This window comes from Halichoerus grypus, chromosome X, assembly GCF_964656455.1.
Source record: "Halichoerus grypus chromosome X, mHalGry1.hap1.1, whole genome shotgun sequence".
Lineage (NCBI taxonomy): Eukaryota > Metazoa > Chordata > Mammalia > Carnivora > Phocidae > Halichoerus > Halichoerus grypus.
Window position 1 is genome coordinate 59,911,003 of NC_135727.1, and position 22,240 is coordinate 59,933,242.

Below are 22,240 nucleotides of genomic sequence, written 5' to 3' on the forward strand. Positions count from 1 at the left end.
ATATTAGGGTCATATATATTTACAGTTGTTGGATCTTCTTGTTGGATAAAACCTTTAAGTAGGATATAGTGTCCTTCCTCATCTCTTATTATAGTCTTTGGTTTAAAATCTAATTTGTCTGATAGATGGATTGCCACCCCAGCTTTCTTTTGGTGTCCATTAGCATGTTAAATGGTTTTCCACCCCCTCACTTTCAATCTGGGGGTGTCTTGGGTCTAAAATGAGTCTCTTATAGACAGCATATCGATGGGTCTTGTTTTTTTTATCCAATCTGATACCCTGTGTCTTTTGATTGGGGTATCTAGCCCATTTACATTCAGGGTAACTATTGAAAATATGAATTTAGTGCCATTGTATTGCCTGTAAGGGGACTGTTACTGTATGTTGTCTGTGTTCCTTTCTGGTCTATGTTGCTTTTAGGCTCTCTCTTTGCTTAGAGGACCCCTTCCAATATTTCTTGTAGGGCTGGTTTCGTGTTTCCAAATTCCTTTAGTTTTTGTTTGTCCTGGAAGCTTTTTATCTCTTCTGCTATTTTCAATGACAACCTACCTGGATAGAGTATTCTTGGCTGCATATTTTTCTCATTTAGTGCTCTGAATATATCCTGCCAGTCCTTTCTGGCCTGCCAGGTCTCTGTGGATAGGTCTGTTGCCAATCTAATGTTTCTACCATTTTAGGTTACCGATCTCTTCTCCCAAGCTGCTTTCAGGATTTTCTCTTTGTCTCTGAGACTTGTAAATTTTACTATTATATGTCAGGGTGTTGACTTATTTTTATTGATTTTGAGAAGGGTTCTCTGTGCCTCCTGGATTTTGATGCCTGTTTCCTTCCCCAAATTAGGGAAGTTCTCTGCTATGATATGCTCCAATATACCTTCTGCCCCTCTCTCTCTTTCTTCTTCTTCTGGGATCCCAATTATTCTAATGTTGTTTCGTCTTATGGTATCACTTATCTTTGGAATTCTGCCCTCGTGATCCAGTAGCTGTTTATCTCTCTTTTTGTCAGCTTCTTTATTTTCCATCATTTGGTCTTCTATATCACTAATTCGCTCTTCTGCCTCATTTATCCTAGCAGTTAGAGCCCCCATTTTTGATTGCACCTCATTAAAACCTTTTTGATTTCGACCTGGTTAGATTTTATTTATTTTATTTCTGCAGAAAGGGTTTCTCTAATAACTTCCGTGTTTTTTTCAAGCCCAGCTAGTATCTTTATAATCATCATTCTGAACTCTAGTTCTGACATCATACTAATGTCCGTATTGATTCTGTCCCTGGCAGTCGGTACTACCTCTTGTTCTTTTTGTGGAGGTGATTTTTCCCATCTTGTCATTCTGTCCAGAAGAGAATAGATGAATGAGAGAACAAGATGCTAACAGGGTAACAACGTCCCCAGAAAATATACACTAAACAAATCAGAAAAGACCTGAAACCAGGGGAAAAGAAAGGGAAAGAAAGAAAAAAGAAAAAAAAAGAAAAAGAAAAAGAAAAAGATAAAAACGGACAAAAACAAAACAAAACAAAACAAAAAAACAGAACATGATCAAATATGATCGGGCTGGTGCATAGATCAGTGCCACACACTAGATTTTGGGTGTATTTTGGTCTGTTAGAAGAAAGTGCCTCCCAAAATTTTAAAGAAAGAAAAACTTATATATGTACCAAAATAAGGCTTAGTACAATGAAGGGATGGAATATAAGTGTAAAGAAGAAAATTATAAAAGACTTTATAAAAGAAATTGATAAGATAAGAAGTTGGTTGAAAAATGAAAGAAGAGGATTTAAAAAAAAAAAAGGGAGAGAATGTGATCGGGCAGGAGACTAGAACAAAGCCATACACTAGAGATTTAAGGTATATTTTGATCTGTTAGAAGGAACCGTATCTCAAAATTTTAAAGAGAGAACAACTTATATATATATATATATATATACCAAAAATAAGGGTAACTACTATGAAGGGATAGAATATGACTCTAAAAATGAAAAATAAAAAAAAATATTTTTTTAAAAAAAGGGATTGATAAGATGTTGATTGAAAAAGGGAAAACGAAAAATTCAAAAAAAAAAGTTAAAAAAAATTAACTTTGAATGACTAAAGAATCATGGTAAAAAAGCCATGAATTCTATGTGCTGTATTCCCCTAGCGCTGGAGTGCTGCCGTTCTCATTGATTGGTAAACTTGGTCTTGGCTGGCTGTTCTTGCTGATCTTCTGGGGGAGGGACCTGTTGCCATGGTTCCCAAATGTCTTTGCGGGAGGCAGAATTGCCCCACCCTTGCTGGGTCCTGGCTATGTAATCTGCTCAGGTTTGCTCTCTGGAGCTTTTGTTCCCTGTAAGCTTTCCGTACAGTTTTGGAGGACGAGAGTGAAAATGGCGGCCTCCCAATCTCCACCCCGGAGGTGCTGAGAACTCGGGGCCCCACTCCTCAGTGAGCCCCCAGAGAAAAGCAGTCAATCACTCCCATCTCCCTGGTCTCCGGTCTCACTCCATGCTCACCTGGCCTGTGACCAAGCATTTCTATCTCTGGCACACAACCCTGTTTGGAGTCTCCAAACCCACCAGATCCCTGCAGTGCACTCCCATGCCGCTTCTCCTAGGGAAGGAAGGGGTGTCTCCCCGGATCTCCTACTTGTTGTGTCCCTGCTGGAAGAGTAGTGGCCCGACTGTGCTGCGGATCACGGTTTATGGCAAACCTGAGCTGAGAGCCCACTCCTCGGCTCCGTCGCTGCAGCCGGCTTCCCCGCTCCGATCCCTGGGAGCTCTGCCGCATTCAGGCACCCCTGGTCTTTCTGTGACCCTGAGGGTCTTGAGACCACACTGTCCCAGCGAGGGTTCCACCCCCGCTTAGCCACCGGAGCGACGTCCCTCAGCAGAGCCGACTTCTAAAAGTTCCGATTTTGTGCTCTGCTGCTCTATTACTTGGCAGAAGCGGCTGACGGAGGCCCCCTTCCCCGCCATCCATCTTCCCTAATATCCCCCTCGGGTTCACTTCCCCTCACGTCCTACCTTCCAGAAAGTGGTCGCTTTTCTGTTCAGAGAGTTGCTGCTATTCTTTTCTTTGATCTCCTGTTGAGTTTGTAGGTGTTTGGAATGGTTTGATCCCTGTCCAGCTGAATTCCTGGGACCAGACGAAATCCAGGTCTCCTACTCCTCCGCCATCTTGCTCCTCTAGCTGTAACTGTCACTTTAACAGTGAGTCTTAGCAGCAGCAATTTGCTGGGAATGTTAGGGAAAAGAAAGCCACATATATCCACTAATTTAAAAATATATAAACCATCTTTTCAGGAGGGTTGACAGGTGACTGAATCCTCATGTTTTCAGGCCATTTTTGGCAAATTTCCCACTGGACATGCAAAAGCTATTGCCACTGCAGCACCCCTGAAGGTACCTGAGAGATCTACCAGGTCCTGGGGACCATGGGAGTATATGTGGCTAAAGTGGGACACACTGGACTGAAACTTGTGCCCTGTATTTCCTCATCCTTCTAACAGCTGGATAAACCTAAAGTGAAGAAGCAGGGCCACTGTTGCTGTAACAGTATTGACCACCTGCTTACTATAAATTACCTGTTACAAAAACTCACAAATATTCTCTAATCTAAAAAAAAATGCAAAAGTAATGCCACTCCTTCTCATGCTCTCCCAATGTGAATTTTACCACGTCCCAAAAAAGTGTAAGTATACCTCTTTCTTTGTATTTATCCAGAGTCACATGCTGAGCCAAATTCTTTCACTGGAATCAGAAAACAGTAGTACAGGAACCTCATGATAAATGTGGGGCCAACTACCATACCTCAAATATTTGAGTTAACATATTTGATCATAAAATCATTTCCCTGCCCTCTTTATATCTAAAAAGTATAGCTTCTTTTAAAAAAAAGAAGCTGTACTATTTATAATTATTTTGAGTATTCTAAGTGAGAAGACATTATGTACTGAAGATCAGAATATATAAGTGTGAACAGTCAGACACAGACCCAGAGGCTTTAAACAAGATTATCTGGTACCAGGATTAGATGATTAATGAGGAATAAAATTAGACATTTAAATATTAAAATCTGCATTTAATTCATGTGCCCAGAATCTTTAAAGAATACTAGGTTTAGTTACCTAACAGCTATGGAGAAATGACACATATGCTTGTGTATAACCATGCCTCCCTTACAAATGGACATACTAAATACCTTACTCTTAAAAAAGTAAGTGGAAATTTTAGATATCAAATGTAGAATATACTTCTGTTTAAAGTTAAAGGCAACATTTACACAAAGAATTTTAATTCCATTACCTTATTGCATATTTCCTGGTTAATTCCCATGGCTCATATGTAATAAAAGCTCCTAGAACTTTAAGTAATAAGTAGCTTTTAGATCTATAGGGTTCATCATAGTGCAAATAACTAAGACATATTCTCTTTCTTTTGTACTATTGTTTAACTTTGACTTAATTTTCTTTATTACAAGGGTTTGCTGTCTATGGTCTATAAACTATAAGCCACCAAATTTGTGCTTTTAAACTTCATTCCTGGGAATCTCCCTTTATTCTGTTTGTCTGTAGGGGAATACAGAAGTAACAGCACCTCAAGAATGAAACTACAAAACCCAATCTATAAAACCAAACAAGTCACTTGTTTCTTTTTTTCTTTTTTTTTTTTTTTTAGTTTCAGAGGTAGAATTTAGTGATTCATCAGTTGCATAATACCCAGTGCTCATTACATCAAATGCCCACCTTAATGCCCATCACCCAATTATCCCTTCCACCCACCCTACCCTGGAAACCTGCAGTTTGTTTCCTAGAGTTCAGCATTTTTATGGTTTGCCTCCCTCTTAATTTTCATCTTATTATATTTTTCTTTCCTTTCCCCTATGTTCATCTGTTTTGTTTCTTAAATTCCACATATGAGTGAAATCATATGTCGTCTTTCTCTGACTGACTTATTTCACTTAGCATATTACCCTCTAGTTCCATCCATGTCGTTGCAAATGACAAGATTGCCTTCTTTTTGATGGCTGAGTCAGAGTCCTTTTAAAATGAAAAAGCAGGGGTGCCTGGGTGGCTCAATTGTTTAAGCGACTGCCTTTGGCTCAGGTCATGATCCTGGAGTCCCTGGATTGAGTCCCGCATTGGGCTCCCTGCTCAGTAGAGAGTCTGCTTCTCCCTCTAACCCTCCCCCCTCTCATGTACTCTCTCTCTCTCTCATTCTCGCTCTCTCAGATAAATAAATAAATCTTAAAAAAAAAAAAAAGATAAAATGAAAAAGTAGTTCCTGGGTGGCTCGGTCTGTTAAACATCTGCCTTCAGCTCAGGTCGTGATCTCAGGGTCCTGGGATTGAGCCCTGCTTCTCCCTCTCCCACTCCCCTGCTTGTGTGCATGCTCTCTCTCTCTCTCTCTTTCTCTCTGTCAAATAAATAAAGAAAAACTTTGAAAAAAAAAAAAAAAGCAGTTCCTGAATCAGGTAAAGCAGCCTACACAGTTAAAGGTCAAAGTCTGCAAATAAAAAGCTAAAGATTCTAATGCTGAGGGGGAACATTTGGTACTCAGGTTTCAGCTTTAAAATAACAATAAAATAAAACAAAGGGAAAATACCTCTGTCGCATAGAAGTGGCATGATTCATTTGGAAAGAGAGCTGTTCTCCTAAATCAGTCAAGCCCACCAGAGAGAATGCTACAGGCAAGTTTCCTTCTGGACCCAGGGTCTATTGGAAAGCCTTGCCAGCAGTGACAGCAGACCCTAAAACCTATGGATTGGAACAGTCTTTGGGAAATCTAATTGATATCCTGATTTCAGTCTATTAAGAAATCATTTGTGGTCAGTTTAATAAGTGAACCTTAAAAATATTCCAAAAAAATTCATTCACGTGTATTTTACACATTAGACAGTTCTTAAGAAAAGAGATTATAGCTTCTTGACACTTAACATTTAAAGATTTTATTGGGCATATTAATCTCACAAAAGTTTTAAGTTATCTATAAGTTCTTAGGATGTCAAAGTACTAAGAGAAGAAAAACTAAGTTTAAGGGATGGTGGGGAAGCAGTAATTTAGCAACAATTTCTCAGCCAAAGTATGTTCAGGCATTATTTTTCTCCAGTAAAATTTTGTGCAACTCATCTCCATTCTTGTCTATTACCCAAATTAAGATGGTAACTGGGGGGGGGCGCCTGGGTGGCTCAGTCGTTAGGCGTCTGCCTTCGGCTCAGGTCATGGTCCCAGGGTCCTGGGATCGGGCCCCGCATCAGGCTCCCTTCTTGGCGGGAAGCCTGCTTCTCCCTTTCCCACTACCCCTGCTTGTGTTCCTGCTCTCGCAATCTCTCTCTCTGTCAAATAAATAAATAAAATCTTTAAAAAAAAAGAAGATGGTAACTGGGATGGTGACATTCTTCTCATCGATAGGTGGGTTTGGATCACATACAATAAGTATGATGTTTCTCCCTGGTTGGGTACACAGTATGTGGGGTGGAATCAGATCATTCAGCAATGTTTCCTAAATTAGTGTCTGCCCCCATTAAAAGTTGTGTCTTCTGATTTGCTGTAAGTTTTAAATGCAAAGTATCCACACCTTTCTCTTTCTTGTAAAATAGTTTACACTTTTTGGAGTAAAAAAAGCATCTTTTACTTCAATAACTACTACTTTGGGTGGGTCATCTTTCTCTTCTTCATCTCTACCTTTGTATTTGCTACTGCTGCCTTCAGCTTGTATCGCCAATGTTTTTGTGGAAAATGACGAAGAAATTGGTTTATTTTGGGTAATATCTTTGCTAAATAAACTGGAGTTTCCAGAAGAAAATGAAAATCCAGATAAGGGCCAGGGTTTAATGAACCCAAGATAAAAATATTGAAATGGCCTTTCTTACCCATTCCAGTGTAGCTATTCTCAGATTTGTGCTTTCCTGGAGTACAGCAACTTCTAATTTGGCTTCTGGAATTCTCACATAGGTTTCTTTTTTTCTTTTTCTTTTTTTGGCCTGTATTTCATTGCTGTATTGATGTTTCTGTGGGAGAATTATTTCTCGGACTTTCTGTTCTACCATCTTGCTGATATTATTATGCTCTTTTTGACATTTTGCTATCAATGATATGGTAGCCTCATACATAAATTTTGAAACATATCTTTTTTTTTTAATTTATTTATTTATTTTTATTCCTTGAAAGAGCTTGTGTAAGAATGAAGCTAATTCTTTTTTTTTAATTTAATTTAATTTTATTATATTATGTTAGTCACCATATAGTACATCATTAGTTTTTGATGTAGTGCTCCATGATTCATTGTTTTCATATAGCACCCAGTACACCATGCAATACGTGCCCTCCTTAATACCCATCACCGGTCTAACTCATCCCCCCACCCCCCTCCCCTCTAAAACCCTCAGTTTGTTTCTTGGAGTCCATAGTGTCTCATGGTTTGTCTCCCCCTCCAATTCCCTCCCTTCATTTTTCCCTTCCTTCTCTTAATGTCCTCCATGCTATTCCTTATGTTCCACAAATAAGTGAAACCATATGATAATTGACTTTTGCTGCTTGACTTCTTTCACTTAGCATAATCTCCTCCAGTCCCAACTATGTGATGTAAAAGTTGGGTATTCATCCTTTCTGATGGCTGCATAATATTCCATTGTATCTGTGGACCACATCTTCTTGATCCATTCATCTGTTGAAGGGCATCTTGGCTCTTTCCGCAGTTTGGCTATTGAGGACATTGCTGCTATGAACATTGGGGTGCATATGGCCTAAAGCTACTTCTTTCAATGGTGAAGTTATCTGGGTATGAATTTCCTTAGTGAGAATGTTAGCATGTGAATTAAATGTCTTTATTCATTATAAAAATAATCACTCTTCTTTTTTTTTTTGGTGTTTTGATAACCTGCATTTTTCTAGAAATATGTTGATTTCAACTAAATGTTCTACTTGGAGTGTCATGCTTTTAATCACAATAATCTCTTATCTTTATAATTACTGAAGGATTTTTGGTTTTGTCCCTTTTTAATTTTTGATCCTGGTGACTTGTGTTTACTTTTTTTTTTCTTGCTCATTTGTAAGAGGGGTGTGTATTATAAATCTTTTTGAGAACTAACTGTTAGCTTTTCCAATCTTTATGGTAAGATTGTTTCTTTATTAATCTCTTAATTTATCTTATTTTTCTCTTCTACTTTATTTGGGTTTATTTTGATATCCATTTCTTAATTTCTTAAGATGAATTATAAGCTAATTTCTATATTTTTTCTAATATAAGATTTTAAGACTACTCATTTTCTGACCCCCACAGGTTCTGATACTTAGTATTCTCATTATTATTTAGTTAAAATATTTTCTTTTTTTTCCATTATTTTTTTGTCTAATAAATTATTTAAAAATGTATTCTTAATTTTAAGAGTTATGGAGATGATTCTGGTTATCTTTTTTTTTCTCCTTTGACCATATTTGCATTGTGACACATTCCGCATTATTCCAGGTAGTTGGTATATGTTGATATTTCCTTTTAGGGCGCATATATGGTCTTTTTTAAAAAGAAATAATCCATGTGTTCTTGAAAAGAATGTGTGTTCTGCACTTTTGGGTACATTGATGTAAACATATCTGCATGAAGTCTAGTTTTTTAGTAATAATATTTATATTATTATATATATAATATATATTATGTATAATATATTATATATAATTATTATATATTACAATCTATATTTATAATGATTTTTTTCTCTCCATGTTCTATCAATTGCATATACAGGTGTGTTAAAACCTTTAATATGATTGTGGATTTGTCTAATTATCCTATATGTTTATTCAGTTTTGTTTATGGTATTAGGCATGTATTCATTTAGTACATTCATTTACTTTATCCTGATGAAATAAACATTCATCATTACATACTGACCTTTTTGTTTTGTTTTGACAATTAATTGTTTTTTTTTTTTATCCTTTTAAGTTTTTGTCTACCATTATAAGGAGCATGTCTTCAAAGGATATTTTTATTTTTACCTTTTTTTCTGTTTTTTGACTGTGCTCTGGAAGGAAGGGTAAGTCTTAGCAGTTAATTGACTTTCACATAAATACTTTTTTAAAAAAATATGTTGGTTTGCTACTTTGGACACTTTAGTATCATACAATATATTTGTGTTTTCTTAGCAACTGGCACAGAACTAATATTCAACGTATGTTTGTGTAATGAATGAATCAGTTAACAAATAAAAACAGCATAGCATGCAACTTTCAAATAATGAAAATTCTACTACTATTACAATAATCATATTTTATTTTGTGCTTGGTCTAATATAAGTACAGATAATTTTCCTTAAAAGATTGATGTAGAAAATAGGGTGATTCCATAGTGAAAATTAGCATCCACCAGAATCTTCTCATGACTGTAATTATATTTTTTGGATGTAAATCAAGTTCTACTTCAAGTTTCTAGATCAATGATAGTATTTTTATTTAAGAAAACCCTTGTTTCAACTCTTTTATGTATTTTGATATTAATTTAAATTTAAGAGATTATTTTCTCATTCATAGCAGCTATCTTTCCAAGGAGGATTTTGATAGTTGCAATATTATAGGAATTGTATTCAGCAGTGATTCATATATGAGATGGGATAATCTTTTCAGAATGTACAGTGGGTGCTGTATAGAATAGTTAGTGGTAACATTTTGGACAATAAATAAGGAGTGGGGGTAAAGGACAAAAAAATAAAGCAGTACTTATTGATAAATAATTGAAAACAATGTATTCATTAAGCATCTGTGTTTTGTGAGATGTATTTGTAAACCACGTTAATTTTTATTATAGTTTATAGTTAACAATACATACACAAATATATGCTTTTCACTCAAAAACTACTTTTACATTTTCCTATATGTGCAACTGAGAAAAAGAAGTAGTTTTTGTATGTAAAGATCAAGTAAGGGTAAAACCCAGTCATAGGTCCAAGTAGGGTAGGCCTAGGTAAGGATTTCATGAGGGTAGAAGATAATTGATACAGAAGGGAGAGGAATACTGAAATGAAGGAATAGCCAGATAGTTAACAGTTGGAGCAACAGGGGTTCCATCATCAAAGATACAAGGATGAACAACCCAAACCATGCTCTCAGGTGATTCATCTTCTAATAAGAAGATAAGCAGAAACCATGTTCAGATATTAACAATAAGGATAACATTGGCACTGATGGATCATATTAAATGCAAGCCTTACTTAGAGCAGAGTTCCAGAGTTCAAGTATTAATCCTTTAATTGCTTGGTCATTGGAGGTTTGAAGGGGGTGTCCTAGGTGAAGAACTGAGATGACAAGAGGCAAAAGGGATTTGGTTTGAGACACTGGATCTTAACCACATTTTATACAGTATTGCAATATTATAACAATTAATAGGGTTATATTGGAACTTACCCAGTCCTAGATACAGGAAACACAGAGTGACAACATATAATAGAGTTTGTATATCACAAAGTGAGCTCAAAGACATGAGACTATCAAGCTCTGCCTGAGGTTAGACTTAAGAGAGATAATAATACTTCAACTGGCTCTGGAAATATGAAAGAGTTTGACAGGAAAGTAGTGGTATAAAAGCATTCCAGAAACATGGACTGGCTTGTTTGAATATGGTATGAAATAGTGTGAAATGTTTATAAAGCCTCTAATTGCTCATCTCAACTTAAGTGTAACTTGCAAGGAGGTAAGTGGCAAGTGATGATATTAGAGAAGTAGGTAGAAGAATTGATTTGCCCAAAGCCATACATCTAGTAAGTGGAAAAGTAATTATTTAAAACTTAGTACTCTCTGCCTCCAAAGGTTATGTTTTTTCCACTACACTTGTGTTTTATGATGCCTCTTTCCTTGAGACATAACATTTGTTGAAATAAGATCTTTACCAGAATGTATAATGTATATAAAATATAAGATTTAATGTGTTTTGGTTAAAGTAGGGGCTACAGTTGGCAGCCTCTTAGGTACATTTTTTATGAAATCCATTGTTCTACAATTACTCCTTTTCCCTCTCATGCCCTTCCCACTATGCATATTGCATGGGTTAAGTTTTATAGGAACTCAGAGGAGAAATTGACTAATTCATTTGGGGGAAAGTCATAGGAAGATTCATAAGAGAGGTGACATTCAACCTCGGCCTTGAATGACAAACAGACATTTACCAGATACAGAAGAGAGGAGTAAGACTGCAGAAGGGATGGGGGATGGAAATGATTGAAGAAAAGTAGTTTTGACCTACTTTTAGCTAAGGCACTTGGACATTAACCTGTGAGCAATAGGGTGTCATTAAAAAAATTTCAGCAGGAGCATGCCACAAGCAAACTGGCATTTTACAAAGATGATTCTGACATCAGAATGGAATGGGCATCAGAAAAGCCAGGAGAGGTAGGTCATTTAGGAGGTTGTTATTTCAACAAGAAATGAGGTAGTTCTGAATTTATACCCTGGTAGCAAAATGGCTCTCCACTCTGAATTGAGGTAAGATAATGGAAGTGATTTATTATTATCTGATTATTCAGTATTTAGGTCTGGATACCCTAATTCTCAGCAAAATAGATTAACTGAAGGAGTTTATCACAAGGAAAAGTTAAACCTTGATTTGACATTTTGTCTGATAATTTGGTGGTCCATTCTTGGTTGCATTTGCAAGTATAATTCATAAATTTTAAAAAGCTCCCAGTTGCTCTGTGATTTTTTTCCTTTGCTTTGGAATGAGTTTCTTAAAAACAACAATTCAGCAAAACCATACAGAGGTTTCTATGACCCACACTTTTTCTGTATTTCTCAAAAGTGTTCCACAGCTTGACTAGATACAATGTGGATGGTTTCTTGTGTGCAAAAGCACTCTTTAGGCTTACTTGTTTCCTCTAATGTAGGGGATGTATTTGAGGATCAGTGAAAAAAATCCATTTGAATATATGATTTAATTAAATTTTTCATAAATAAAATAATTTATATATTATATATTATTTTCTTTGAAATCCATGTAAACTACTGTTATTTTAGACTATTTTACATCCTATATTGGCAGAACCCTCTACTTGGCTAAACATATATGCTTATAACTATTTTTGAAGTCTTTTAAGTTTTTATTCATGTCAAAAAGGCTTGATGCAGAGAGAAGGCATCGAACATGAAAGCTTCTTTGCTTTGCTGATGAATGTGGTTTAAAATATTCAACCATAGAGACATTTGTACCAGACATAAAGCCAAGGGTTGTTCTTATTTTCCAAATTGAGTTGTGAAGAAAACAGAAGAAATTTAAATATTTGCCAATAAGGCTGATTTGGTGAAAATCAGTACCCTTATAAGTTCATATGTCCAAGTCAGTCTTAGGTAACTGAAACATATGGCAGTGCTGCATACAAAAACAAAAGGAATTTCTAGCAAGGCCCCTTTACAATTTAAGATTGTTCTCTCTACACCCTGTGGTGTAAGTTTTGACTTCCCTACAGCATCTGACTTCACAATTAATGGTGCTCTTTCTTCCCTGCCCACTTCCCTTCACCTCATTATGATCTACTCGAGTTTGGACCAACACAATTTAGCTATCACCTCTTATTTCTTACCTTCTCTCATTTTTTGTTCTTTAATACAATGATTGCAAACCTCTCAAAAAATTCATTACTCTTCCTCACATAAACTTTTCAAGGAAAACATGAATGTCTTGTAATAAGCAGAAATATTAAAGTTGTAAATCTACAGATCCTAGGGAAAAGGGAGACTTAATTAACCTATCCAAAGTTCCAATGCACAGCAACAACTCAAAAGGAAGGGTCATGCTGTGGGAGTTTTTATATCACTATGTAAGGGTGGGCAGCCATTTACCAGCATCTCCATAGCTAAAGGCTTAAAAGAGCTGTCTCTATCATTTGAGAAGAATGATACATATGCTTAAATTGGAATTTAATTTATACATTTCTGTTTACACATTTCTAATATGTTTTCCATATACTGGAAAATAATCAGGTATCCACTAAATTTCAAATTCCTTTTAATTTTTTTAATTTCAAATTTCAAGCTTAATACAACTTCTTGGAGAAAAACACTACTATATATTAATGTCTATCTTTGAATTGTGCAGTAAACTTAAAATATTTCGATAGATTTGTTTTCAGCAAACCTTTGAGCTAGTGGAGTTCATATTCATATGTTGATCTTTATTGTATAAGGAAAAATTAAAACAGTTTATATGCTTGCTCATTAATTCTTCTATTTTTTTAATACCAAATCAAATTGGACTACCATTCCTCTTAATATATCGTTCTGTAACAGATGAAAAATGCATAATATAAATTTTGTTATATACAATAACTTCATGTCTTTCAACACACACAATGCTGAATATTTTCAGTTTAAACCAGAAAGTCAATATATTGTTTTTTTAATGTCGTTTTTCCAAGACTACCTCCTTGTTTGAATTGACTTTCTGCATATTAGCTGATGATCTTATGAGGGCAAAAATAAACTTTTGAATATTTTTTCTGCCATTGGAATAAAGGTTCATATATGCCTAACTGTGTCCTATAGGCCAATTTCCCTGGAGAGCCATTATCATGCAGCTCACATTGTCACTCACCTACACTGTTGAACTTGCTATCAAATAACCTGCAGAACAGTACAAGTTATTATGTGTCATAGGACAGATTTCTGATAAACTAAGCTTGAAACAAAGTAATGAATTCTTGACATTTATCTTGTCTCTAATAACATGACTACTAATTCTATCAGATTTAATTTTAAATAAGGAAGTTACATTTCCTCTCTTTATATTATATAGAATCCCTCATATATTCCCTAGTTGAATACGGTTTATGACTATATGCTTTTCCTTATAAAAAATAAAAGATGACATTTTTCTTTAAGCCATCAAACTAGTTACCAGAGGTCATCATGACTCTCCTTTCAGATTAAACTTTGGAATCACCTTTCAGTCTGTGCAAATTAAAATAACTATATTTTTTTCAGTGAAATCGTGTAGTACTATATTTGAACTGGAAATATCAGAATAAACTCATGAGATGAGTTATATTTAAAAATTAAAAAAATAAAATAACTATCTTTTAACAACTTTCAGAGACAATAATTTTCTGTAAAATATGAGAGACGTTTTACATTATTGCATAATGATGATGTTGCACATTATGAAAATGTACTCTGCAATAGTGAAACACAACAAATTGTAAGCAAATATAGTATTTTTAAAATTTTTTGTCTGTTGAGCCCTTTGTGAACTTTATTAGAGTGGAATACATCTGTATGTGCATGTTGGTGGGGGGTTAGGGGGAGTGCAGAAAGGGCATATAGAGGGATTTGTGGCTTATAGAAATAGCTTATGTAATACACTGCTCAGAGGAATTAATCCTTTAGGTTTGGTCACTGAGCCCTTTTGACTGCTGCCATAATGAAGCTCCAGGATGTGAAGCCACAAACAGGGAAGGAAGTGAGGATGCAGGGAAAGAAATAAGTTCTTATCATAGTTTAGTTATTCAGCACTTGGAATGGTACCACTCTTTAAAGTCACTTAAAATCCAAGAGAACTGTACCACAGTGTGTATTTGAATATATATATATATATATATATATATATATATATATATATAATATGTTTGAGAATAGCTTATATCATTAGGATAGAAAAAAAGTAATGTTTGATGAAGGAAAACACTGGTATTTATAAGAATATTAATAATTCAGTCTATTTGAATTCACTGATTTAACTAGTTGTTCTGATATTTTAATGTTAAAAATGATAAGGTTATAATTCCATTTAGATTTCTAATTATTATTTTTTTTTTGTTTTTAAGCTCCATTGAGGTACAACTGTTATATACACAGTACACATTTTTTATTTATACATTTTGATAATTTAGCACATATGCATACTCCCATGATATCATCACCATATTCAAAGTACTAAATATACTCATAACCTCCACATTTTTTAGTTTGTTCTTTTTTTGTGATAAGAATGCAGTCTGATTTTTTGTCATCACTTTTAAGAGAACATGGCAATAGCAAAATCAGTAAACTGCTATAAAGTTTACAAAGTGTTTTCATTCATTCATCAAATATTTATACGTTGACTACTTTGTGTAGTGTACTCCATTCTTTGTCAGAAATAAGACAGTATGTATACAAGATAGCAAGCATTCCCAACACTCAAGGAGTTTAGTCTGAAAGGAATTATAGACATTAAAAACAATAACATAAATTATTAATTTAAATTAAAAAATAATACCATAAAAAAGAAATACAAGGTGCTTCTTACAAGACTGTGCAGTCTGAAAGCCTTATATTGCTTGGAGGATCGTTAGGAAAGGCATCCTGTATCTCCTTTGAAATTCACAAACTCTGTGATGTAGTAAAAGCCAGTATTATCATTTTCTCTATTTTGAACATGTACTAACTGAGGTCTAAGGAAGTGGAAAAATAGAGATTCAAATCTAGATCTTTTAAGAGTTTTATTGTGCCATGCTCCCTTCTTGGCAGCAATAATTTGACAATTGAATATTATGACACATTTCCTCTAAAATTACTCTTGAAAGATTTGTACACTACCAGAAGCTGTTTTTTGTTTGCCTTCTCCAAATCATCTCTCTTCACCTTAAAATCTCATGTTATAAGTAAGCTATCTTCCTTTATTTTATTAAATTATTAACAGTGAAACATATTGAGTGAGTGAATGAATGTTTGGAACTTTAAATTCTCATATCAGGTTTTATGAGAGAAATTAAGTTCAGAATCAGAAAATAATTATAATACTTGCATAAATGGAGTATATCTTTTCTTCCTGTCCTTAACCTTTCTTAGACACTCTATTAAATACACCCTATTAAAATACACTCTATTAAATACACTCTATTAAAAGCAGTACATGAAATAAAACAGAACAAATAAATGGTATGATTTTTGTATGTTTTCAAAAAGAGAAAGAAAAACAAAGCAAAATAAAACATAAACAAACCCAAAGAAGTAGGATTTGTTTTTCTCTGCAGAGTTTAGAGTAATAGAACACAGAGGTAGGATGAAGAAAAGTAGAAAGGTTTTTTCCTTTTCTTTTTTTATTCACTGCAAACTCTGCTGAAAAGTCAAAAGAGAAACCTACTCAATGAAACAATAGTTCCTTCCACACCAAAGTGTTCATTTTGAGGAAAAATCAGCAGCAGGCCTGGAGGTAAAATAAAAGACTACGCTGATAAGAGATAAAGTTGAAAAGAAAATGTTATTCTTTTTAATAGCTAACTTTATAAAGTTGATTAAGATGAGTTTTTCAACATGGGCAAGGAGTGAAACCATAGAGAATACTACTACTGTGTCTTACATATGTTACAACTGGAAGAGTCTGTGGATTCAAACAATTTAGTAAAGAATTACTCAATTAAGTTATTTGACAGAGTTTACTATTCTGTTGATTGGATTGGCTAGTTAAGGAAACAATTTGTGGTTGCTCCCTGTAATCAAGACCTTGTGTCTAAGGGAAGTAATAACTTATTTTGTTCCATGCATATCAAACTACACCTTGAGTACTGGGCTCAGTTCCGGTGCCACCATTATGTGCTTAGTAATATTTAAATTTCAGCCCTCATCTAATTTTGTGTTTTTTTTTTTTTTTAAATCATGTTTTTTATCTGATCTTTAGTTCTGCTTTATTTTTTTAATTAATTAATTAATTAATTTTTAGTTCTGTTTTATTTTATATGACATTGGGAGGTGCAGAGAAATGAAACCATATCTCCTTTTTTTTTTTGAAACCCATATCTTCTTGATATGTGGGGCCTCTAAAGATCTAATCCAGCTATTAGTGCCACACTTGAAGAGGGTAATTGATAAACTGAATTCTATTCAGAGAGGTATAAACATTCATTCAATCAGTCATGTCAGTCATAGAAAAGACTTGAAGTGGTAAGATTGACCAAGGTGATAAAAATGAAGCGAGGCCACATCACATGAAGAGCAGCTAAAGAAAATGGAGGATATTTAGCTTGTTAAAAGATTATTTTGTGTAATGAAGGCTTGGGGGTGGAGGTGGAGAACAGAGGTCTTCAAATGTCTAAAGAAATACTCTATAGAAGAAGGATTCAACTTGATTAAGACTCCAAGAAGCAGAATTAAATCAATTAACGGAAGTAAAAAGGAGGCAAACTTTGTCTAAATACAAAGCAAAACTTTCTAACAGTCACAGCTGACCAAAAATGGAATAGATTGTCTCAGGACATAACAGATTCTCTGTCATGTGAGATGTTCAAATATCTGGGCAAGTGCATGTAGGGCTATTAGACAGAATAATCAAATGTTGGCATAATGAGAAAAACAAATAAAATGTATAAAATGTGAATTTTTATGCAGCTAAATTTATTCACCTTTTTCGTTTTAAAATGTCTTTTCCTTTTTGAAATGATGATGTTAGAAAAAAAATTAAATATTCTTACTTAGCAAAACAAGTTGGTAACTTATAAACATTTACAAAATAAAAGGAAATTTACTGATTTGGGGAATGGAAATTTTTGGAAGTACTGAACTAGATGACCCTTAAGATTCTTTCCTATGTTGAGTGTCTATGATTAAAATTTTGAAAGGGTGACAAAAAAGGTGGAAGTGTCTTTATAATCATTAAGAAATTTTCATGAATAAATTTATCAGATTATTTTTTTCTACCTCAGGCTAGGCCTGATTTGCCCAAAGGCCCTGTACCTCTAGCAAGGGAAGGAGGATTTACAAAGAGACACAAAGGATGTAGGTCATATCTGTTAAACACATCTTGCTTCACAGTTTTGCTATTGCTAGCTGTATTCTGTGTTCTTCTCCACTGTCTTACTATGTCTCTTTGAACTTCTCTGTGAAGTATTTTTCTGCTTAATGTCTCTACTATTTTATTTTTTTATTTTTATTTTTTTATTTTTTTATTTTTTTAAAGATTTTATTTATTTATTTGAGAGAGAGAGACTGAGAGAGAGAGCACATGAGAGGGGGGAGGGTCGGGAGGGTCAGAGGGAAAAGCAGACTCCCTGCCGAGCAGGGAGCCCGATGCGGGACTCGATCCAGGGACTCCAGGATCATGACCTGAGCCGAAGGCAGTCGCTTAACCAACTGAGCCACCCAGGCGCCCTGTCTCTACTATTTTAAATAATTATTCAATTGGAAGGTGTATTAGAAAATGGATCCAAGTAACTAGTGAATGAATAATTTCGTGCATAAAAAGGAGTAATTTAGGGAATTATACTTGTAGTATTAGAGTCTTACAAAGGTTATTTCACTCAGTTTTACTTAAAACTTTATGTTCTTGTTTGACAGTGCATTGTGTTGAATGCATTCTGGTGCTGATGAGATCATAATAATTTTCCAGAAAAGAGCCGTATCTGTGGTCTGCATGTAAAAATGGTTGAAAATTTCATACCTGGACAAAGATACTTTACTTCTTTTGTTAGTTTTCACGTACGGCAATAAGAGGTTTTATTTATTTATTTATTTATTTTAAGATTTTATTTATTTATTTGAGAGAGAGGATGAGAGGAGAGAGAGAGTACATGAGAGGGGGGGAGGGTCAGAGGGAGAAGCAGACTCCCTGCTGAGCAGGGAGCCTGATGCAGGACTCGATCCCGGGACTCCAGGATCATGACCTGAGCTGAAGGCAGTTGCTCAACCAACTGAGCCACCCAGGCACCCAAGAGGTTTTAAATATCTGAAATATATGCACTGTTTATATGTAGATTTGACTGAAGATACAAAAGTAAGAATTTTTACTGTTTCTGATATTTGTCTTGAGTAAATGTTACCTAAGATTTCAATAAAACTTTATTTTCTTAATCAAAATTTATTTAACTTAGAATCTGAGATTATATGGTATGTTTGTGATAGAAGCTCTGTATTTTTTTATTTTTTAAAATCCAGTTAGTTAACCTATAGTGTAATGTTATTTTCAGGTGTACAATTTAGTTATTCAGCACTTATATACAACACCTGGTGCTCATCACATGTGCACTCCTTAATCCACATCACCTATTTAACTCCATTTTTGGAAGTTTAGGGTTTTTTTTCCTTAAAAGATGAAAGAAAATATTTCAACATTCATGTCTATTAAAATATTATTATAAAGACAGTTTGAGGAAAATTATGTAATATACGTTAAATGCTTCAAATATTAAAATTCTCATCTCTCATTTAACAAAACCTACGTTCAAGACTATCTTTATTAAATAATGACTAAATATATATTTTTATATATTTATATATATATAAATAGATATTAAGTAAATTCAGTTTGATTTGACACATTTTATTTAATTCAATTATTTGGACAGCATCACTAAAAGTTCTATGTGTTGAGTTTGCCATAAATAAATGAAAGGAAAATTGGTAACCCAAGCTGGAGAGTCTAGATGCATAAAAACTTCATGACTAAATTTACTACCTTGAGATGCTTTCCAAAAGCATCTTTCCAAAATCCTTTTCAACTATTTTGAAGTTGTCCATTTACATTGTATTCTTTACAAAATGGTTAATAAAAGCATTTAAAAGTTTTTAATTTTTTTTTTTTAAGATTTTATTTATTTGCGAGAAAGAGAATGAGAGACAGAGAGCATGAGAGGGAGGAGGGTCAGAGGGAGAAGCAGACTCCCTGCTGAGCAGGGAGCCCGATGTGGGACTCGATCCAGGGACTCCAGGATCATGACCTGAGCCGAAGGCAGTTGCTTAACCAACTGAGCCACCCAGGTGCCCAAAAGTTAAAGTGAAAATTTTATTTTACTTACTAAAGATAACCCAACAATCATATTTGTCAAAATGTGACACACTGAAGTTTTTTTTTTTTTTTTTTTTTTTCAGATTATGTTCCAGCAGCTGGTATCACCACAAAGTAGTGGAAAAGCTGACTATTTAGAACCAGAGTGAAATCTACCCAGTGACATTGCTGCTTTCCTAAACATGTAATTCTTTTTTTAATTAATGCAGTTAAAACCTCATGAGATGTCTTTCTTAAATAATTATACTTTCAGTTCTCGCCTGCAAGTATCAGATGCACAAATAGAAACTGTATCTATTGTAGTGTGGTGAATTCAATATTCTGTCAATTCTCCAAGAAGTATTGAGCACACAGTCCATACTATGCTCTGGTCTATAAACTGGGGAATCAAAGATGATTAGGAAACGGTCCTTCCCTCAAGGAGTTCATAGTTTAATGATGAGATAACAGACATATTGAGAAAAGAAGTACTTACATTTAATCTTTTCTTTATTCACCAACTCTCCTTTAGAATTCTCAGAATTGTAATTGATGAGAATCAACTGTGTAAGCCAACTAGAGAGCAATTTTTCTTTTTCAGCCTTCAAAAAATTTATTGTATTTGGTGTTTCTCAGTAACTGATTGTCAACGCTAGGGAAACGAGCAGATTATTTTATTTTTTCAGAGAGGGAGAGAGAGAAATGCAGGGAAAGGGGCAGAGGGAGAGGGAGAGAGATAATCTTAAGCAGACTCCCCACTGAGTTCAGAGCCCCACATGGGGCTCAATCTCATGACCCTGAGATCAAGACCTGAGCTGAAATCAAGAGTTGGAGGTGTAACTGACTGAGCCACCCAGGCGCCCCAAGAGCAGTTTATTTTAATAGCGTTCTTACTTCTTGTACCATGGTTTGCAAATAACTATCTTTTCAAATTTAATTCTGAATGTGAACTATGGGCACCTTAGGGCTGCTGAAAGAAGTTTTCACCATGCATTCATGCTACATTAGGGCTGGGAGCATGTCTGTTTTGCTTGATTCTATCAGTAGCGCTTAGCATAATGCCTAGCTCATAATAGGCTTTAAAGGAAAGACATTTAAGCTTGTTTATATAATTAATTTACAGTTGTTTGGAAAAAATGGGGAGCTATTTAAATGCAAGTATCTTCCTGGAGTTCTTTGTTCATACCACCTGTCTCTGCAATGCATAAGAGAAGGACAGAAGTCAGCAATTAGGCATCTCACTCCTGAAATATTACTGACACCCGATTTAGAGAATTAAAATAATCAAAATGAGCAGATTACTATTTCAGGTGTGTATGTTTATATATATATAATTTCTAATACATTTGCTTTCAGAATATTTGTATGGACCTTGAAATCCATCTGAAAAAGGATTTATACATAGTAATTGGGAATAATTACAATGAGAAATCAGAAAAATTATTAACAGCAAGCCTAAAAAATATTAATTTCCAAGAGAATTTATCAGGGATCTCATTTTCCTTGCTTAGAGCCCTATGATAAAAATATTTCACGTATAATTTCACAGTGCAACTGTAAATCCCCGTGATAGGTCATTTAGAATCAATCCTCCCCCTTCCTTTCCTTTTTGTCCTCCCTTTCTTATTTTATTCTTTCCTTCAAAAGACACTCCTCCTATCACTTTTAGCTCCCAAATACTTATCTCATTATTGCTTTATCTTTTAATCTTTACAGGACTAGGGGACACTAGTTTCTTAAATCAAATGATTTTTTTCTAATAAACTGCTCATTTAGCCCTTCTCATGTGACTTTTGGTAACATTAGACAACTAAGCTCAGGGTTTTCTTGTTCAGAGCTAACTTGTAGCTTTACTTTGTTAACCTTAAGATATAGAAATACTGTTGTGTTAATTACTCATATTTCTTCTACTACTCAAAATTCTGATTGCTCCATCAAACCGCTTCATCTTTAGAGACTTTCAGGCCCTCCTTGTTTTCTTTGTTATTTGATTCAATTTTTATTTAAATTCTATTTAGTTAACATATAGGGTAATATTGGTTCCAGGAGTAGAGTTCAGTGATTCATCACTTACATATAATACCAAGTGCTCATCACAAGTGCCCTCCTTAATACCCATCACCCATTTAATCCATCACTCCCCTCCATCAAGCCTTGTTCTCTATAGCTAAGAGTCTCTCATGGTTTGCTTCCTTCTCTTATTTTTTTTCCATCATGTATATTCATCTCTTTTGTTTCTTAAATTCCACATATAAGTGTAATAAAATATCCCTGACTTTTTTCGCTTAGCATAATACACTCTAGCTCTATCCATGATGTTGTAAATGGCAAGATTTCATTATTATTAATTACTAAGTAATATTCCATTACACACACACACACACACACACACACACACACACCATTCTTTATCCAGTTGATGGACATTTGAACTCTCCATAATTTGGCCATTGCTGATAATGCTGCTATAAACATCGGGGTGTATGTGACCTTCAAATCAGTATTTTTGTATCCTTTGGGTAAATACCTAGTAGTGCAATTGCTGGGTTGTA

At 34.6% G+C, this 22,240-nt stretch overlaps 1 long non-coding RNA gene across 2 annotated transcripts in view; it reads left to right on the forward strand.

The window, feature by feature from the left end:
* The window catches only part of LOC144380413 (uncharacterized), a 237,217-nt gene that overhangs the window by 56,535 nt on the left and 158,442 nt on the right, over window positions 1-22,240 (forward strand). Inside the window, exon 3 of one of the 2 annotated variants that reach the window (XR_013444542.1) lies at window positions 19,793-20,126. The exons of the other annotated variant lie outside the window; for it this stretch is intronic. This is a non-coding gene — a long non-coding RNA (uncharacterized LOC144380413). Of the gene's footprint in view, window positions 1-19,792; window positions 20,127-22,240 lie in introns of those variants that run through there. 2 annotated transcript variants of the gene reach the window in all.